Below are 19,179 nucleotides of genomic sequence, written 5' to 3' on the forward strand. Positions count from 1 at the left end.
CTAGAATAGATCAGTGGCAGGTACCGAGATTCACTGTGCGCGTACCGCGGCTCTAGGAAGTCTCGGAGGAGAGAGACATACAAGTGCCTGGCGATGGCATATGTCGAACGAAGTGCCGCGGCGATGAATCTGTTTGATATGCATACCTGTCGCACCGATAAGTGCGGGGACGTGGTATCTCGCGGGAGATCGCAGCGGCACGTGAGTGCGTACAAACATTGCGCCGTGATACAAACATATGCTGCACAAAAGGCAAAGAGAGAGTAAAAAAAAAAAAACGTATAGACGACGTATACTCTGCGAGTCAGCGCTCTGGTGACAAGCTATAGTGCATATGGAAAAGAAATTTTTTTTTTAAGTCCCTACCCCAGCTTCACTGCCCTACTGCTGACTTTAAAGGGGTTTTCATGTCTGTTTTTGATCAAGTTGCGATGTTTTCTCTGTTGCGCTTCACAGTGAACAAGTGTAGTTTATCAGGCATCAGCAGTGTGTATTCACAAAAATGTGAAAAAAAAAAATTAATCAGGAAGAACATGGAAGACACTTGAGTTGGCCTTTTCTCTACACTAGCGAGAGTGCTCTTGCGCTGCTGCGTTCTGGGCAGGCGAAAGCCATTTGTTTTTGAGGGCGCTGTAAATGGCCATATGAGCCAAGCATGAATAAGCAGCGCTAGATACTGATTGTACAAAGATACAAGTGCACAGGACGAATGCAGGTGCAACGTTCGTCCTATGCACTTATATTTTCCTTCGTCCCGTCTGGATTTAGCGTTGGTTGATTAACAATGTCGCACAGTTCTAATTACCAACTAGGCCAGCGTTCTTGTCCACTTTATGTTGACGAGTGTTACAACCTTCTTAGCAAACTAGTAGCTTAGTTCGTATATATATATATATATATATATATATATATATATATATATATATATATATATATATATATATATATCTTGTTCTGATGTCTTGGGCCCAATTTTTCGAAAATTTAGCTAGTGGACTATGTTTCGAAGCTACACAAGCAAACAGTGGGCGTAGAGTACGCATGACCATGGTCTGAGTGGGTTGTCTCTAACGTACATTCGGAGCCGGGGGGTGAGGGGGCTGCGGTATACGAATTATACGTTGCATGCTGAGGTGCGACAGCATTTGCTTGCTACCTGGTTGGACTAAGGAGCCGTGATTTGCCTCGTACGCTTGCCGCTGTTGCACATGAGCCCTCCATCTCTCATAATTTTCGTCACACTGCTCTCAAGAATCAGGCCGCAGAATCGTGCATGCTGCGTCTACTTTACCTTGCGCCGGCGTGTTTTCTTCGAAGGTAGTCAAGGAGCTCTCTGTCCGTCTTCAAAGTCGCGTGTCGCAACGTACTCATCTGTGCCGCCAATGGTTCACCGATGCGGCACGTTGTGAGGCATCACACTTCTCCGGAGCGCTTTCTCAGGTCATTGGGCAACGAGGAGGATCACCTTGGCAGGCGCGTGGCCTGCCGAGGTTACGTGTCATTAAGCCCGGTGAACATGTGCATGCGCAATAGCCCGGCGCAGCATCTGACGACGCATTCGGTCTTGGCGACAAACGACGAGAGCGCGCGGTGGCGGTCCCGTGCGCAACCATTACTGGACGCGTGTCGCGGCAGCAGCGCGTGGCCGGCACGAGGGAGGCGAGGGGTTCATTAAGGCGCAGCCGGTGCGCCTAATGGACGCGCGCGCTGTGTCGCCATCATGGGGCCTATAAAGCAGTCCTGGTTGCCAGGTGGGCCGTTGTTTCAGCTTTCTTCCTTTAAAAAAGACGAATTCGCTTTTTTCTAACGTGGCAACTGCGCACGAAAAAGAAGAAGAAGAAAGAAAATCTGATGAAGGGCTACTGGCGAAGGACAGGCCGAAAACCAGGTTCTCACGTGATGATGATTCGTAAGAACAGGAGCCAGCCAATGATAACGATGTTAATGATAGAGGCGCCGTCTGACGTTCGTGAGAACAAGTAGCTAGTGATTCCACCCTCTTGCTACGTGTGGCCAGTCACAGTTGAATGCCAACGCATGCGTGTACTTAGATTTGTGTAGGGAACTGCAGCAGTTTCTGTCAGAGATTCTCGCTTCATCTTTCTGACGCGTTTACACGATTTCCAATGTGAAAGCGGACACCAGATTTCCGTTTAAAACCGGTAATTGTCCTCGTGTGCGCATTAAATAAAGAAGAAGAAGAAAAGAAAAGGATTTCATGAGCACGATTCTTCAACTGGACAACTATTCATATAGCAAGCGTCAGCGAATGCGATCCTGACTTACAAGCTTGCGAGAATGGCGGTTTGAAAACAGATGAATTGCACGGTCCCCTTCATATTGGCGCATAGTGTACAGCATGATCCGCTGTGGTGCATCGGTGGTTATGGCGTTACGCAGCTGAGGTTGACGGTCTAAGTAGCACTTCTCATAGCGCAGACTGCTATGCTAAGTAATACCTTAGTTCTAGTCCCTTATCTGTGCATGTTTTTTAGCCACCAAACCTTTATTTCAACTTCCGCTCGTCCGTTCTTAACGACAGAGGAGGGCATGGATTACGTCAATAATATTTTCGCACTTCGTCATTGCGCCGAGCGGTGCCCCTCTTTATTACCAGAATCGGCCGATTGTCAGCCGTGGGTGATAAGTTTATAGAATCGAGCTAAAGGAATCGTCTCATTATAGCAGTCCGGTGGATGTCCTATCGCTATGCAATCGCGCGCAGTACGAGCTACAGCGCGCGGCCGCTTTACCACGCGCTTTCGCGTTGTATCTCATGCTGAGCGCGATACTGGCGATAGTACTTTGCAGTGAGTATTTTCCTTTACCCGCCGTGCTGGCGTAGTGGCTATGGCGTTGCGCTACAAAGCCAGAGAGCGCGGGGTCGCATTTCAATGGAGGTGAAATGCAAACACGCCCGTGTACCGTGCATTGGGTGCACGTTAAAAGAACCTCAGGCGGTAAAAATTAAACCGGAGTCCCTCGTGCATGCCTCATAACCGAATCGTGGTTTTGGCACGTGATACCCCAGAATTTAATTCTTTCTTTCTTTGAAGTCTTTTCCTTTGGCACTCTTCTTCTTTTAATCAACCCCTTCGCGCGGAGTGGCCGATCCAGCGACAAAGGGCGAAAAGTGATAGCCACTACAACGCCTGGACTCAGTGTTACCCGCTGCGGGCGCGAGAGGATTCAGGCCCTCGAGCTTCGCCTCCTTTGTTGCGCCACGCAAATAGCAGCGCCGAGGGGCGCGCGCGTGTCGCTGCGCAGCCGCCAAGCGCCGTGTGCCAGTAGCGCGCTGTTCTACGCCGGTGCACGGGGAACGCGCTGCTAGAAGGCACGAGCCGCGGAGTTGTGAAACTGCGGGTACGAGCCGCGGCTCAACGGGTGACCGCGATTGGTGGCCCCCGGCCGACACGTGGCTCGCACGGATCCGGTGACGTCCCCTTCCCCGCCACCCTTGCCCGCCGCTTCTCGTCGTTTCCTCTCGTGGAAACGCAAAAAGAACCAACTGGGGGCGGCGCTTTTTGGCAGGTGGCGACCGCATTCCTGAGCCGCTCCGCTGGAACGCCGTCCGGCGGCGCCACGCGGCGGGACGCGGGCTCGCAGAAGCGGGGCTCGGGCCCCGAGTTGCGCTAGGTGCTAGCGAATGGGTTCACTTTCAGTCTAAAGGTAATAACTCCTTGCAATGCGAGAGTGCGTTAGGGCAGGTACCGTTGTCTAGAGCAGACCTGCCTTTCTGCAGCTAAACTGTTGCGTGATATGGACAACCTTCGTGCTGCCGTCTTGAGATGTAGTGGACTACAGAGGGGCGAGGGCATAGGAGCCATTAGAGGTGCCGTGAGAGCTGCCTTAGGGAAAAAGAAATAACTACGCCAGAGACTCCGTGAATATGTATCACTCAAATGGAACTGGCAGCGGGGTGTCGCGCTTGCAAATATTTGTTCTCCGGGAAGTCGTCGTGGCCTGGCGAGCGACGTTTCTCTTCTCTTGCTTAACTTCCTCCTTCTCATGATAAATGAATTTTGTGTACTTCATGAGCAGGTGGAGCAATAACTTGTGCAATGTTTCATTGAGAAAGGGAATTTATAGGCAAGGAGCCTGAAAGACAGTGTCACCATACGAGCTCTCTGCTATCACTAGTTTTCTTCTTGCTGTTTCACTCATTCGTGTTATGAGCGTCACACCATTTGTGTTCCTGTAACAAGTCATGACATCGGCTCCCGTTGCCTCACTATTGCTTTTCCACTTGTAAGCACTCACAGGCGCTTTGGCCAGTTCTAAGAAACGTGGGGAAAAGCCTTTCTACGGTTCAGCACACTGCTGCCAGGTCGGGTAGCACTGACGTGTCACACGCCTGCAGGGGTGTTGCCGATGCTAAGAACGGGGCCACTGCCAACGACAGTTGTAGACCCGTATTCACAAAACTCTTCTTACGTAACAGTGTTTCCTCATTGGTTGAGGGGGGCTCAGGGGCCCGTCGTGGTGATGACCATTCGCGGCTGGCACTTGTAAACGAAACCACTCTGCGCGGGCGAGTAGTGTGTAGCCTGCGCGCATCAGTCTCCGGTTTGTTTGGGAGGAGGGGGGGGGGGGGCATTATTATTGCTTTTTTTTAAATTACACGCGTCGTCGCTTGCTTGGCCGCGGAAACATGCTAAATAAATCAATTATATGAGCAAACAAAGTATGCCAGCTAAGCCAGAAATTAACGGCCAACGTCGCCGAGCCCGCGCTATCAGCAATGCAGATGACATAGCTCGCTTTCCGACTTTTTTTGCATAGTGAAAGAAAATTCCGACATGTCGCGTGCAGCACTCAGTACGTACATCTCCGGGAAGGACAAGTTCTGTCTTCTAGCGGGGACGAAGAAAGAAAGAAAGGAACAAACAAACAAAAAACCCATCTAATTGTATTTGTGGAGGTGGCATTGCGTAGCGCTAATTTGGTGTATTGCTGCGGCATGCTGCACTATCCTGCATTTTCACCTCCTGCCCCCTTTTAACGCTCTGCTGCGTTCGTGCATCGCCGGGCGTGTGCTGTTGGTTTCCTCTTCACTGCACTATGGGCCTGACGTCAGCCACGCATGGTAAATTCGTTTGGTGTGATGGCATTGCCGTGGCGTCATCAGCGGCGCCTTCACACGTCGCGCATCTCCGCGCCTGTACTGTTCGCTGTTCCGTTTATGAACGTCGTCTCAGCCGCGCTCATGAAGGATCGCGTCGAGATTCACGCTTGGCATTGCCGGAATAAGGGCGTGGCTTTCCTGCGCAGACATTGGCTGCTTTTATGTGGCGTTTGTACGCCGAATATAGGCCGGTCTTGTGTTTTGTAACCGCGGAGCGCCCTCTCCCCGTGGTTGGATTCTCATACCATCTCCTCTCATGCCTGACGTCACTGACGTCACGACCGTCGACCCGGCCTTCGTCTCAGTGACCACGCACGCACGTACACACACACACACACACACACACACACACACACACACACACACACACACACACACACACACACACACACACACACACACACACACACACACACACACACACACACACACACACACACACACACATGTATACAGTTAGCACTATATAAGGTCTCTAGATAAAACAAGTTTTCAAGGTATGGCCACTCCTCCTTTCCTGCTTGTTTCCTCCTAGAACTTCCTCCCTGTCACTGTACGGAAGCGCCCCTAAGGAAGCTCAAAACTAATAAGGGCATGCAGAAAAATAGGAGTATTTGTTATTTGCTTTCATATTGGTTATAATTACTTCTTTCATAAATACATTATTTCACACACAGAGTGAGTATTCGTTTAGTTTCTAGTACAAGGTATATTATATAAAGAAGCATAATATGTGTAGTCTGACTGCCTACACTGTGCAGGTTGTATTTTACGCCACTAACCGTGGTTTCTCGCATGCGCCCTCGCATGCGCCCGCTTCGATCCAAATTCACCCCTGTTACTTGCTGTCCACTCCGACGGCAAGAAATACAGGGTGAAATAAGCCATCGCTTAGTCTCTTCTCATGCTGAGTACACTTCACAAGTACACGTCACTTTGACGTGGTGAGTTTTTGCTGTTTTGTACATGTTCCACAGAGCTGTACGGAGCTGCTGGTACTGAATTGTGCAGCGTCGTGTTCCTTTTTACGTAGCTGCCGTGGCACACGTTCTGTCTCTTGGCTACAATTATCCTTCAGACCGGATCATTGGCGCAGTATACGCACTAGTTTTGAACATTTTGCAAAATCATGAATATCCCCTCTAGCCTTTTGGAACATCACATGCAAGCAATGCACCAATCACAGACGCGAATGAAGGAAAATATAGAGAGAGTAATAGCGCGAGAGTGAGGACGACGGCGCCAAGAACAATGAGTGCAGCGACCTTGGAAACGTCTGCTGCTCCACTTATTGGCAGTTGCCAAGGGGGGGTGCATGCGCTCTGAGACTTCACAGCAAAGACAGCTCGGAAATTTCGCCGTTATGGGTCGCCTGATCGAAATTGCATCTTTACTTTGAGTGGAGAGAGAGAGAAAGCTCTTTATTGAAAATGCAGAGTGTTTAGCCGACGTATTTTCGCCTACATGCTACTCTGCAGGGAATGGGACGAAGGAGAAGAAATGCCCTAAGAAGGTGGGCAGAAGAAAAATGGGGAAAAAAGAAAAAAGTTCAAGTCGTTACTTTGAGTAACGAAATGTTGATTAGGCCGACATTGATTAGTTCGCATGTTGTGCTATAAAACAAGTCTCCTACCGGTTCGAGACGATAAATAGGGGATGTGCAATTACAGTAATATACTATGTGATGAACATATTTTTCTTTTAAATACGCTTCTACTCACGTGGGGCAGTTCCGCTTATTAGTAGCTATCTATTTGATTCGGCGCAACGCCCATTCATTCTTGGCGGATTGTCGTTCCACATTACAACTGCCTCGTAGCCGTTCTTTCTATTCCGCGTTATTCGGGACGGCTGACATGGGAGCGCCACATTATTCAAAGGCGCGAACGCCATTGATATAATGGCCTATCGATCCTCTGTTCGCGCTCAAATGAGCGCATCGGCCGTACTACCTACATAGCGCAGAGGGTCAGGGCCGTCACACATGAGCAGGCATCTGGGACCGCCAACCTGTGGTTGGCGGCGCGGCCTGGACCTGCCTTGTCGGCGCCGTTGTCCCTCTAGAGTCAAGGTCGCAGGGCTTCTTCTTCGATTCGTAACGCGTTATGCCCGGAGTGCGAGCCACACGCGACGTTGGCGCTAAGTTTTATCCTTCGTGGGATGGGAAGGGACGGGCGGCGGGGGTGTAGGTGCGTCGAACGACGTGTCCGCTTGATGCCGTGGCATTTCCGTTATACCGCCACGGTGGTTGCGCAGTCATACACAGAGAGTGCGATCAATGAAAACAGTAGGCTTGACTTCAGCTGAAGCAAGAAACATTGGTCGAGACCTCCGTGAGGTAAATGAAGCGAAGCTATGTACTTAAGGAACGAACAAAGAGCAGTGATTGCCTCGACCAACCATCAAACGGCCGCTTGGGTGACTAGGCAGTGGATGGAGAAGAAAGTGACGTAACTGGACAAAATATAATCAAGAAGGTGAATGAATATATAGAACGAACTCAATAAGCATGCGCAGACTACGCGTACGCTGCATGCTCACCGTCATCATGAACGAATTAGAATTACAATCTGATACGATGATGGGTACTGCCTTCTAGTCAACTGTTGTTTTGCGCCACAGTTCTTTCCGTGGCTTCTTCTTTTTTTTCCGCCGTAGCGGCTAATGTGGCTTACAATTTTATAGTGTTATTTTCTTTTGTACATCGAAAACTTTTTTAAAGCGTATAAAATTTACTCGAATCACATCTGCCCAGGCAGACGCCATTAAAAACAAAATTAATTAATTAATTAATTGTTTTGAGTGACTTTCTTGTTACAATCCTTACGGCACATGTTTATATTGGAAAGTTGAAGGCAATCAATCGCCACACGAGTCTAGTTGCGAGTTCCTACATTTCAACATGGCCATGTAGACCGAAACAACTGGCGTCAAACTATTCGTTCTGTTTACCTTATTACGCGCGCGGCACCGCGATGTAGGATTGACTATGTATTGACTATGCAAAATGTAGGATGGGCTATCATGATGACGGGATTGGTTAGAAACAGTGTATGTTGTTATTGGCTATCGGGAGCGAAACAGTCAGATTTAATGATCAGCAGTACATGTGCGAACTCCAAATCTAGCTTATTTCAGCACTTAGATGCTACGCCACGGTGTGCAGGCAAAGAGTCGTTTATCAGCTTCTCAAGAGCTCACGACCTGTGTGCAGTAGAGAATACGTGAAGCGTTGAAGAAGTGATTTAACCGCACAATAATATTGCGCAAAATATGAATGGCAGGGACTGTTCAAGTCGATGGCAATATGCAATTCAGCGACAGCGGCTAGTTGTATTATGAACGGTAATGTGAACATCTAAAGTATTAGTTTTGGATGTTGGACAGACATCGAACAGGAGACCACAAAAGGAAGAGAGCGGAAGAAAGCGTGTTCTCTAACCACGACCGCACGTCCACCGACTCTCAGGATTTTTTATTTTTTTTTTCTTCTAGTGAACTCGCGTCAGTTTCAGTCTCGCTCAATGAGGGACGGAACCAACGGGCGAGCGGCCCTCTTCGTCCCCCTCCGAGTGACTTGTGGAGGGACACAGTCGCTGCTCGCGACATGAGCAACGTCCCGTTGGCCTCCCGCGGCTGGCGCGTGGAAAATGACGCGCGGTTGTGTAGCGCGCTCGCTGTGCGATAGTGACCGCGGTCGCGCGTCTTCCATCTGGCGCGCGGGGAGCGTCACGGTAACGCGCATGACTCACGCGCCTGTTCTCCTTTGGCTCAGCCGCGCAGCTGACGAGCCGTCCTCACGTCTCCCAGCGGCGTCACAACACGTCGGCTTCTTTTCAAGCGAGAGATACAGGCGCGCGTTAAGCGTCGAGTCAAACCGAGCGTGCACCGTGCCAACGTGTCGCAACTTGCTGGCGGTTTTCCCTGCGGAGCTCGCCAAAAGTGCGCGCTTTGTAGCGCGTGACTCCGTTTATTTCTGGCTCGGTAACACGGCAATCGGTCTTTCTACTGAAACGGTGACAGTGCCATTGCTCCCGATGCGCTCCGTCGTCGGAGCCTGTTGGAAACGAGGTGCCTTCGGAAACCTACGAGTTAGTAGCACGTGCACACGCCACGACGGTCGCCGACTCCGAGCGCATATCTCGTGGGTGTGCAGAGGACACGTAGCCGGTAAACGAAGGATATTATTAAATGAGGGAGCAATTAAAGGACGCAGCTCTGAGGAGGTGCTGTCGAGTGTGGTTGCTGGTCTTATAATCGGCATAAAGAAAGCACCAAAGGGATTTGCAGAACGAGCTCCTTTGTTTACTCCGCACAACGGCGTCGTGTCGCCGAGCTTTTACGCTCTCGGCATTTTGGCATGTGGAGAGAAGGCCTTGTGTATCCTTGTAGCCCACCCGCCAGTCAGCGTTGGCCACACTTGCTCTCCTTTGTCACGGCGTCGCCCCTCAGGCGGCCTTGTTGGAGCGACCGAGGTGCTGCTATTCGCGTTACCCCTCAGCGGCTGCAGGCGCGTTTCGCGCCTTCGGTGCCAATCAGTGGGAGTCGCGATGCTCCGCGGCGTCGCTGCCACAAACCTGTTGCTTCTATCGGACCAGGGGACAGAGACTAGCAAGCAAGGGCACGGACGTTGAAAATACATGAGGGTAACAGGTAACAAAGCACACAGGCAAGGTTGCTGAATATTCATGCCTACTATAGGCACTTAAGTTCAGTAATTTCGAAGCTATTAGTAGTACCAGAGCTCCCTGGGTCGAGTAAAGTCGAGGCCACTCTCCCAGGATAATCGCTTCCCTAATGGTTTTATGTACAGGGTGTTCATTTTGAAGTTCTGCGGAATTTTTATAAGTTTGCTGTGGCAAATAGCACATTTATTGTCCTTGAGCTGGAATATACGAAGAGGCGGACATTACTAGAGCGAGAAATCTAAGCACATATTCAACTAATTAACAAGATTCGCTTAATTAATTCTTAATTAATTGCGTTACGGCGCATATTGGAATTTACGAATCGTGGCCGGTGGGTTTGCGAGGCGTATCTATTTGGAATTAAATTCGAGAATGACACCAGCCTCGAGATAATATTTCCCAAAGAGAGGGACGAAATACATGGGAGTTCCATTTACTTTCGTGCTTCGATACGCAAAAGAGTGTTTTGTTAAAAAGTAAGTAGAACAACAGTGCATTTTTACGGCGAGTTTGATGGCCAGTATCTCCAAACTGGCGTCATTCTGAAATTTCATTCGAAATGGATACGCCTCGCAAACCCACCGGCCGCAATTCGTAAATGTGGATATGTGCCGTAAATGAGTTAATTAGTAAGTTGATTAGCGAATTTCTGTTAATTCTTTCAATATGTGTTTCGATTTCTCGTGCAACTGATGTCCGCCTCTCTGAATAATCCAGCTCAAGGACTAGAATTATAGAAGAGTACGCATTTGGGCTGGTTGGTTCATGATTACGAGCAGTAAAACCGCTAAACAACAGGAAAAGGAGAGGGACACAGACTACAGCGCTGACTAACAACCAAGTGTCTTTATTCTTTCAGTCAGCATATACATACTCCGCCGCTATCTCAAAGCACAGAATCAATAGAAAATAAGCATGCGCAGGGAAGCATGCGCAGGACAAATGCGATTAGTGCAATAGGAAGGCAATCTCCTTCAGAAGGAGCGAAATATAGAGCGAACGCTTACACATGCTTCGCCGCTAACATGAATGTGGAAAGCTTCGGAAATAAGACGTGCGCGGTCATCGCGGTATTTTGACAGATAGGTCACATCTTTAAAAGACGGCTTGCAGCCGCATTCATTGCAATGCAGTGATAACTGACTATCTCTAGCTCGTTTTGAACTTTGTTTGAGTGTTCGCGCACGCGGTCATTGGTGTACCGGGTGCCCCGTTTGACCGATATAAGAACACTTGCATGAAAGAGGAATCTTATAAACCACACAGTCACAACAGTCACCAACAAACCTCCGTCTGTGCTGCTTTTTACAACTTTTTTTTGTTGTTCTCGGTCACCCGATTGACTTGATGGCACAGGCTACCTAACTTATTTCTGGCAGAGAACAGCAACCTAACGCCTGCCCTGCTGACAACCTTCTTGAGATTATGCGCAACCTGATGCGCATATGGGATAACCGCAACCATTTGCCGTGAGCGATTCTCAGATTGAGTAGCTGCCGATGGTTTTCTTTTAAGGGTTCTTGCGAGGCTTTCAGCGATGCTGGTTAAAAGCGGTACCGGGAAACCTGTGAGCTTCAGCCTGGCTATGTACTTGCATTTCGAATAATAATAATAATATTTGGGGTTTTACGTGCCAAAACCACTTTCTGATTATGAGGCACGCCGTAGTGGAGGACTCCGGAAATTTTGACCACCTGGGGTTCTTTAACGTGCACCTAAATCTAAGCACACGGGTGTTTTTTCGCATTTCGCCCCCATCGAAATGCGGCCGCCGTGGCCGGGATTCGATCCCGCGACCTCGTGCTCAGCAGCCCAACACCATAGCCACTGAGCAACCACGGCGGGTTTTGCATTTCGAAGCTTGCATCCACTTGGCAGTCACAAGACCTGATGAGGGCCGCCTTCATGCAAGATCTTGCAATACCGCGCTTGGCTATCTTTGAGTGCCCGGAGGGAAAGGGAAGAAGGCGCTTATGAGACCGAGGAGCGTAACCCCAACATAAATGATTGCTTGAGAACGATAGCTCCAAGTCTAAGAAGCGCAGTTTGTTGTCTGACGGATGCTCCGTGGTCAATTCAAAGGAATCTAAAACTATGCGGAACAGGTCAAATATTATAGCAGCAGCAGGCTGCGCGTCAGTGGACGCGTGGACATCAAGGACTTATATTATTCTTTACCTCAAGAAGATGTATGCACTGAAGTCGGCCATTGCATTGGCAAATACGGTGTTCTTAGGTTTCAGAATGCATGTGGTATCAACGTCTACAGGTTTTTAGAGCTCTTAAGGTTTTACATGCTTTCCACTTTCGTTTCCATGGAGGATACGCTTTTTATACTAGAATTATGTTATCTGCAAAAGGTGATTTTTTTTTTAATTCCATAAAGCTTAAGAATGATCAGCCCGTATACAGACGGGTCAACGCATATTGACGTTGTGCGTCGAAGTGGGAACGGTAACAGATCACGTAGTGGCTCATCTACAGTGATAGCACGTGGGGTATCAGAAATGAATATCAATTAACTCGTTGAGTCTACTCTAAGGCCGCTGCCAACGCAGCAGTGGTCACGTGCAGGCTGTGTGGTAAAGGTGGTAACTGGTAACTGTTGATGCGAGACGGAACGAGTTTTAAAAGACGATTGCAGTTCTCAGGATTGACCAGGCGAGCCAGCACGATTTCCCGTGCAAAAAAAAAAAAAAAAAAAAAAAAAACCGAAGCTGCCTCCTTTCAGCATCCAGTGTTGACAATGCGGTGAGCAGAGATTGTGCTCTCAGCAGATGGGGCACCGGCGCAGAGAATCAAAAGCGGTCAGCGACCTATAACTTTTGTTCCCTGTAGTTTTACCAACTCCAAATTTATTGCGCGTTTGTGACAAAATGCAATATAATGCGAATAAGAGGCACCAATATGCACCAATAGCTATATGCACGAGTAATTTCACTCGGTCACCTGCACGCCTGTTTTGACAGGCAAGGCACTCAATATGCCCATGTTAGTGAAAGCATGCCTACCTTTCTGTGAACAAAAAAGTTCGTAAAATCCCACAGACACGACTCGGGGCGGAAATAAGAGGGGGGGGGGGGATACGAATTTATTGGCGGTTTAGTTTGCCCTGGTTGTGCACCTTTTGTGGGATACTTACGCGTTTTCTTACAACGATTTACCTCTGTATGCAGCACAGAACCAGCAACAAACATTAAACAACAACTCTCTGTTGTCCTTTGACTGTCTGAAGATTTCCTAGAATATCTTCGAAGGCGGAAGAGCAAAAATATCCCCGAACAGAATTAAAAAAAGAAAAAAATTGACGTAACTTCCGTAAAATCGTAAAACGAGTTCAAATTCGTAAACTTTTGGAAAAATTCGGGAGGGTTGGCAAGTATGGCACTGAAAGTGATGTGTAACGTGTGCGCGCGCGCCTCACTGGGTGACGTTGTACGTTGTGCAGCCGCTGCTGCTTATCGAGCGCCGATTTAGCGGCGCCAGCGTCTTGTCGGTCGCATTGCATACTACCTATATATGCGCACGTTTGTTTGACGTGGGCCGCACGGCAACTGTGAATTGGGCGAAACAGGGTATCGCTTCTCGAAGTGAACTGGCCATTCGTTATTTGTTGCGCCGTTGATTAGTGAAATGCTTGGCAGGCTTGTGGGGGGACACTGGGAGCCGTGCCGGGCGCAGCGTATCGCGGGCGACTGGGCCATCGCATAGCACGGCGCGCGCTCCTAAGGACCATCTAGTGGCGCGGAAGCTGCGTCCCTTTTTATAGGGCTGCCCTGGATTCCCGTCTAGTCCGCATTTAGAGCGGCCACTGGGATCCCGGCGACGCTGCGCCTCCGTTTCCTGAACCAACGCAAGAAGATCGCAGCTCTGCGTCTGAGCCCATGGCACATCATATTAGTCCCGGTGAAATGGTATTAAGTTACTCTCGCTCTCGCAGAGAAGAAGGGGAACTGAGGGGCTCGAGTTTGTTTGTCATGGCCGCATATAGCCAACAAACAATGAAGCCAAGGAATGCATCGGAGAAATTGTGGTTTTAAATTGGAATGTACAAAATAATGAAAAAAAGGGAAAAGAAAGCGGATGGAAAGATAACATGCCGCCGGTGGCAGCCGAAACCACAACCTCCGCATTACGCGTACGTTGCACTACCAATTGTGCTACGGCGACGGCTATCAATTCATCCACTAACTTGGGTATTTATGTTTACTAGATCTAGCCTTAGGAGTGTTAGCCAGCGCCACTCAAAGCCAAGATGGGTGGATGTGGAACATCATTTATTGGCCGATGGCGTCACGTAACCGCGATCTTAGGAGAGCAGGAACGTGGTTAAGAAACCCTCGCATGTTACCTAATGACGTCAAGGCTGCCTCTCGCAGTGTTTCGTCCTATTGCCATCATATGTTATGCAGGTAGGTGAACATAACCTGTTCATGCGCCATGACTGTCTGTGGTGCTACATGTCAATAAATGCATCACAAAGGTTGCAATGGTCGGAATCTCGAAGCACACATCTTTTCCTATAGAAGCACACAGCAGACCCCAAGTGAAGCGCAAGACATCGACTGTGTGCGTCGTATGGTTCTTCACAGCGTTCTCTTTTCTTTTCTTTATTTCTTTTTTTTCCTAGTTCGATCATATTAACCAAGTGTCCGCTTGATGATAACACATTTTAGCTACAGAATATATGCGTGCGACCTGATCTCAGTAAGAGTAACTTAGTGAAAATTTGTCAGTTATCTGATTGATCATTGTGATGTGCGCATGTTCCATCCGCCTCACCGTATAATCCGGCACCACATGTAGAAATCGCTATCACACATAGGCGATGAGTTATAAGAATATATTTGAATTAAAAGGGGGAAAGGCGGGCCGCATAATTATAGAAAGGGGATTGGGGTGAGGGGTGGCTTCCCGGTCCACGGGCAAGCGGGCCTTGTGGCTGATCGCAGCCTCGTGGAGTACAGCACGGCTTCTGACAGCCGCGTCGGAAACGGACTGTCCATGTCCCGTAGCCTTACGAGAAGGCTCGTCTACGGTTCAGCCTCAAGGGCGATGCCAGCCTATACCGCGGCGGCAAGGCTGCGTGTGCTGATGTTGGTCGCCGACCTTCGATCGCCGCATCCGGACTATAGTTGCACGCTTTCCCGCCCGCTTCGCTAGCGCGAGCTTGCAGCGACCGGGGATGTCGTTTTTGCCGCTCAACGCAAACATCGGCATTCGCCGCGGAGTCACATGGCACCGAGTGCTGTGCACATCGACCAAAGAGAAGGGCGCGCGGCAAGATTTGTATTAACGTCTCTGTTAAACTAAGAAATTGCGTCAAGGTATGCGTGAAAATCTGCTATTTTATATATATTTTAACCTACACCACTGCTAACATAAAGTGTGCAACAAGGCAGCGTATAGTCGCACCTGCTGAATCGTTCATAAACATCACCACAGAATCGGCGGCGAGATCAGATTTTATCAATGGGCGCCGATAAAGCTTTTAGCGGTCTATATGACGAAGCTCAGCCGCGCTGTCGACTCCGAGAGGGCAGTCCACGAAGAAACCGGCTCAACTGAGACTCCAGGGGGTCTCAGTTGATCTGGGTACGCTTCCTGGACTCTTTCATGTCAGTCGTCAGTTGCTGTGGTACCCAACGAGCGCAAAGCTTCTTGTAACGCAGGAGGTCCTTAATGATGTGGTTGACTTAACCAATGGAAATGGCGAGTGTTGTCATCTCGTGCTGCTTGACCCTGCGATGGCTCGGATCAACTCATCCACCTGATGTTGATGATCCTCATCAGAGGCCTTCACGGGCCTTCCACTTCGGTGCTGATCCTGGGGATTTGGTGCGGCTGTATGTCGGTCTTTCACAGCCCTTGCCCACCTCCGCACAGGGCTGACGTCAACACAGGCATCCCCGTAAACTGCAGTCAGACGGCGATGAATGTTGATGGGCGCGCAACCTTCCGCAGTCGAATTCATTTACAGCCCGCTGTTTCAACTGGACGTCACTAGATGCCATGGATTGCTAGATTACTCTGACACGAGAAGAGATAGGAAGGCAAGCAAGTGACATTCTACAGCTTAAACATCAGTGCATTAATGATAACGGGTTCAAAATGTTTGCAGTAATATTGGCAAAGTAGTGGGCTAGGAGGCGTTACTTCCTGGATCGTCCTCGTATCTATCTATCTATCTATCTATCTATCTATCTATCTATCTATCTATCTATCTATCTATCTATCTATCTATCTATCTATCTATCTATCTATCTATCTATCTATCTATCTATCAGTCAGTCAATCAATCAATCATGGGTAATAGCCTCGTGCACATCATGGCCGGCGCTGTGCCATGCGTTGGAACCTCGACGCTCCTCGCGCTGACGGGTCGCACGCGAGCAGCGCGCGAGAGAAGGTGCCGCTCTCTGGTCCATTGTTGTCGCCGCAACGGCAGGAGACAGATCTCGGCCACGTCGGACGCGGCGCCGCTCGTGCAGCAGCCAGCACGCGCTGCAGCCGGAGCGGTCGTCCCAGAGTTCTCGCCGGGCCTGACGCAAGAGCCGTCACGTCATCGCCGCCTCTTAATTCGACGCCCGCATTTGCTGCGCTCGCCCCTCCCCCCCCCCCCCCTTCTCTCTCCTCACTGTTTCGCCCGCGGCACTCGTGAGGGTGGATTAACGGCGCGACGGATCCCGCGTGCTGTTCGCGGCACGCACGCCTCGTGGTGAGAACGCCGCCGTGAATGATTGTGCGCTGGCCCCTCTGCATATTTTCCTTTTTTTTTTGCTATTTCTTATGCCCTAGCTTTCTTCACCTCGTCTTTTCTACCCTTTTATTTTCGCCTCGCTTCTTGACCCGCGCTCTTTTTGTGTAGGTCGTCGGTGAAGCGTTGCTCGTGCGCGGCTTTGTCCAGCGGCGTGCCCGCTCGCAACCGCGATGCAAGCTTGTCTCCCGCGCGTCATTGTCTCGGCCTACCGGTGTAAAGTCGACTGGATAATATGCCGGTTTGTGGCAAGTTCCGCGTTCGCCTTTGCCGTGAGACCTCGCTTGTTTGCAAATTATGCTACGCGAGTTCCGACAAGCCTCTCTTTTGTCTGCTGCTCTGTTCGCACGAGATATACCGGCAGCGAATTTTGTTGTGCCGCCGAAGGTTGGTCGTGGCTAGCAGTATTTCAGGTGTGGCTGTGATTTACCAGGTATACCGAATTTTCGTTTTTGCGAGCTCGCAGCAACTAGCAGAAACCGACGTCGATTGCATCGTAACGGGGTATCTGCGTACCCGTGGAGCAGAACTTCTAGTGGACGTGCACTTCTGATGAGGCATTTTGCTAGCCTGTGAATAATAATAATAATAATAATAATAATAATAATAATAATAATAATAATAATAATAATAAATATCGGTCGTTCTACAATGCCCGCCGCACACTGGTAGTCATATGGCGTCATATGATTCTAGAGCGAAGCTACCCGCCTCGGTGGCTTAGCGGCTATGGTGTTGGGCTACTAAGTACGAGGTCGCGGGATCGAATCCCTGCCGCGGCGGTCGCCCGTGTCCCGTGGATTGAGGGCACGTCAAAGATCCCCCTGCAGGTGGTCAAAATTAATTCGGAATCCCCTACTGCGGCGTTCCTCATAATCAAATCGTGGTTTTGGCATGTAAAACCCCAGAATTCAATTAGAGCATACCTGCAGGCCCCATGGATTCCTATGGAGGCGGTGTGTAGAAACTCTTGCGGGACTTAAGTTTAGGTGTACATTAATGAGCCCCGTAAGAACAGCAGGAGAACAAAATTAATCGTCTTCTTTCATATATATAGCTTGCTGTGCAAGGTATAAAAGCAAATGCAACAATGAAGAGCACAGGCACGAAGATGACAGGACACACCCTGTCGCCACTGCCTTCGCCTTTCTTGTGTTGCTTTTGTACACCTCACAACACGAATGTTGTACCAACAGACACAGCAGTGCAACTCTACCCTGCCGCGCAACTTCAAGACATAATATATACCGTCAATCAGTTAAGTGTGCAAAAGTTACATCTGCGCTGATGCGGGGAGGAGGGCGGCTCGGGATTAGTTGTCACCAGCCGGGGTTTCCCTAACGTGCACAGAAACGTCAACACAGGGGCATTTCGTTCACGTTGCGACTATTGAAATGCGGCTGCCGTGGCCGAGAGTCTATCCCTCCGCCTCGTGCTTAGAAATACAACGCCATAGTTACCGAGTTATGCGTGGAACGGCGAGTTGACACGCCTGAAGAAACCCGTCATGGATTTGCTGCAGGAATGGTAAAATGGCATTAAATAGAGAGTTGATGACAGCGAATCGAGCAGGATCGAGGGCTTGATTTATCCTCTGATGCGAGGAATCTGTTGCTAAGAGGTTAGCGTCGATAACGAACTCCTGGTAACCTCCTCTGCCGACGCATCTCTCTTTCAAACACTCTGGCACTGGCGCGTTAACTGGAACTATCGGAGCGTTTTCTGACGCCAGAGACTAAGCAGACGGCACTTTGACGCGGAGTGTCGTACGCGCAGCACAGGCGCTCGCGTGTTCGCTGACGCTGACTTCCACTCCAGCACCACATTATGTTGAAACGGACGCTGTGGCGGCGCCATGAGGCGAAAGGCGCTTCAAACGTCGGCTTCCGTAACTTGATACGACGAACGGGGGGAGCGTGTGAAGCATTTATCAGTGGCGGAGCTTATAATAGGAGCAGTAGCGAGAGGGTCGGCCGGTGCGTTATCGCGTGCCACTCATATCGGCTGCGATTCATCCAGGGGGTTATGCAAACACGCCGCTCTCCGGAGAACGACGGCGGGACGCACCCGTCGCGTCCTGTGCAGCGCGCGCTGTTGTGTCTCGCTCGCCCGCCGAACGGCGCCCGAGCGAACCGCAACGGCCTGGCCCATTTGAATGGCGCATATGTAAACTGCCCCTATTATACAGCCGCGCTCAGTTCCGGTCGTTTGGCGGCTTTGTCGCTGGCTCACAATAAGAGTTGCGGAAAGCGTGCCTTTCGTCTTTCGGAGTGTGCACATGACGCGCTTTTTGAGTATAATCTCTCGCTCAGAGGTCGAGAACTCGGCTGGCTGTGTTATCGTTTCGCCTGCAGATCTTTTCCGTTTAGCCGCAGGTGTTCTTTTCCTCCTCCTGCTGCATTATGTTTGTCATGCGTCTGAACTATTAGCGTCGCTGAGAGGTTTTACATTTGCCACGCAGACATCAGCGTTGTCACGTCATCTCACACAACGCTTGAATCTTGTGCAGTGCAGGCTTTTTATAAAGCATTGAGGTTGTAAACATTTGACGACACGCATTTGCCCTTCGCGGTTATTCAGTAGCTGTAACGTTATGCTGCTCAGCACGA

At 49.7% G+C, this 19,179-nt stretch overlaps 1 protein-coding gene across 4 annotated transcripts in view; it reads left to right on the forward strand.

The window, feature by feature from the left end:
- Positions 1-19,179, forward strand: part of Fhos (Formin homology 2 domain containing) — a 272,129-nt gene that overhangs the window by 148,379 nt on the left and 104,571 nt on the right. The window lies entirely within an intron of this gene.

Source organism: Dermacentor variabilis, chromosome 1 (assembly GCF_050947875.1).
Source record: "Dermacentor variabilis isolate Ectoservices chromosome 1, ASM5094787v1, whole genome shotgun sequence".
NCBI lineage: Eukaryota > Metazoa > Arthropoda > Arachnida > Ixodida > Ixodidae > Dermacentor > Dermacentor variabilis.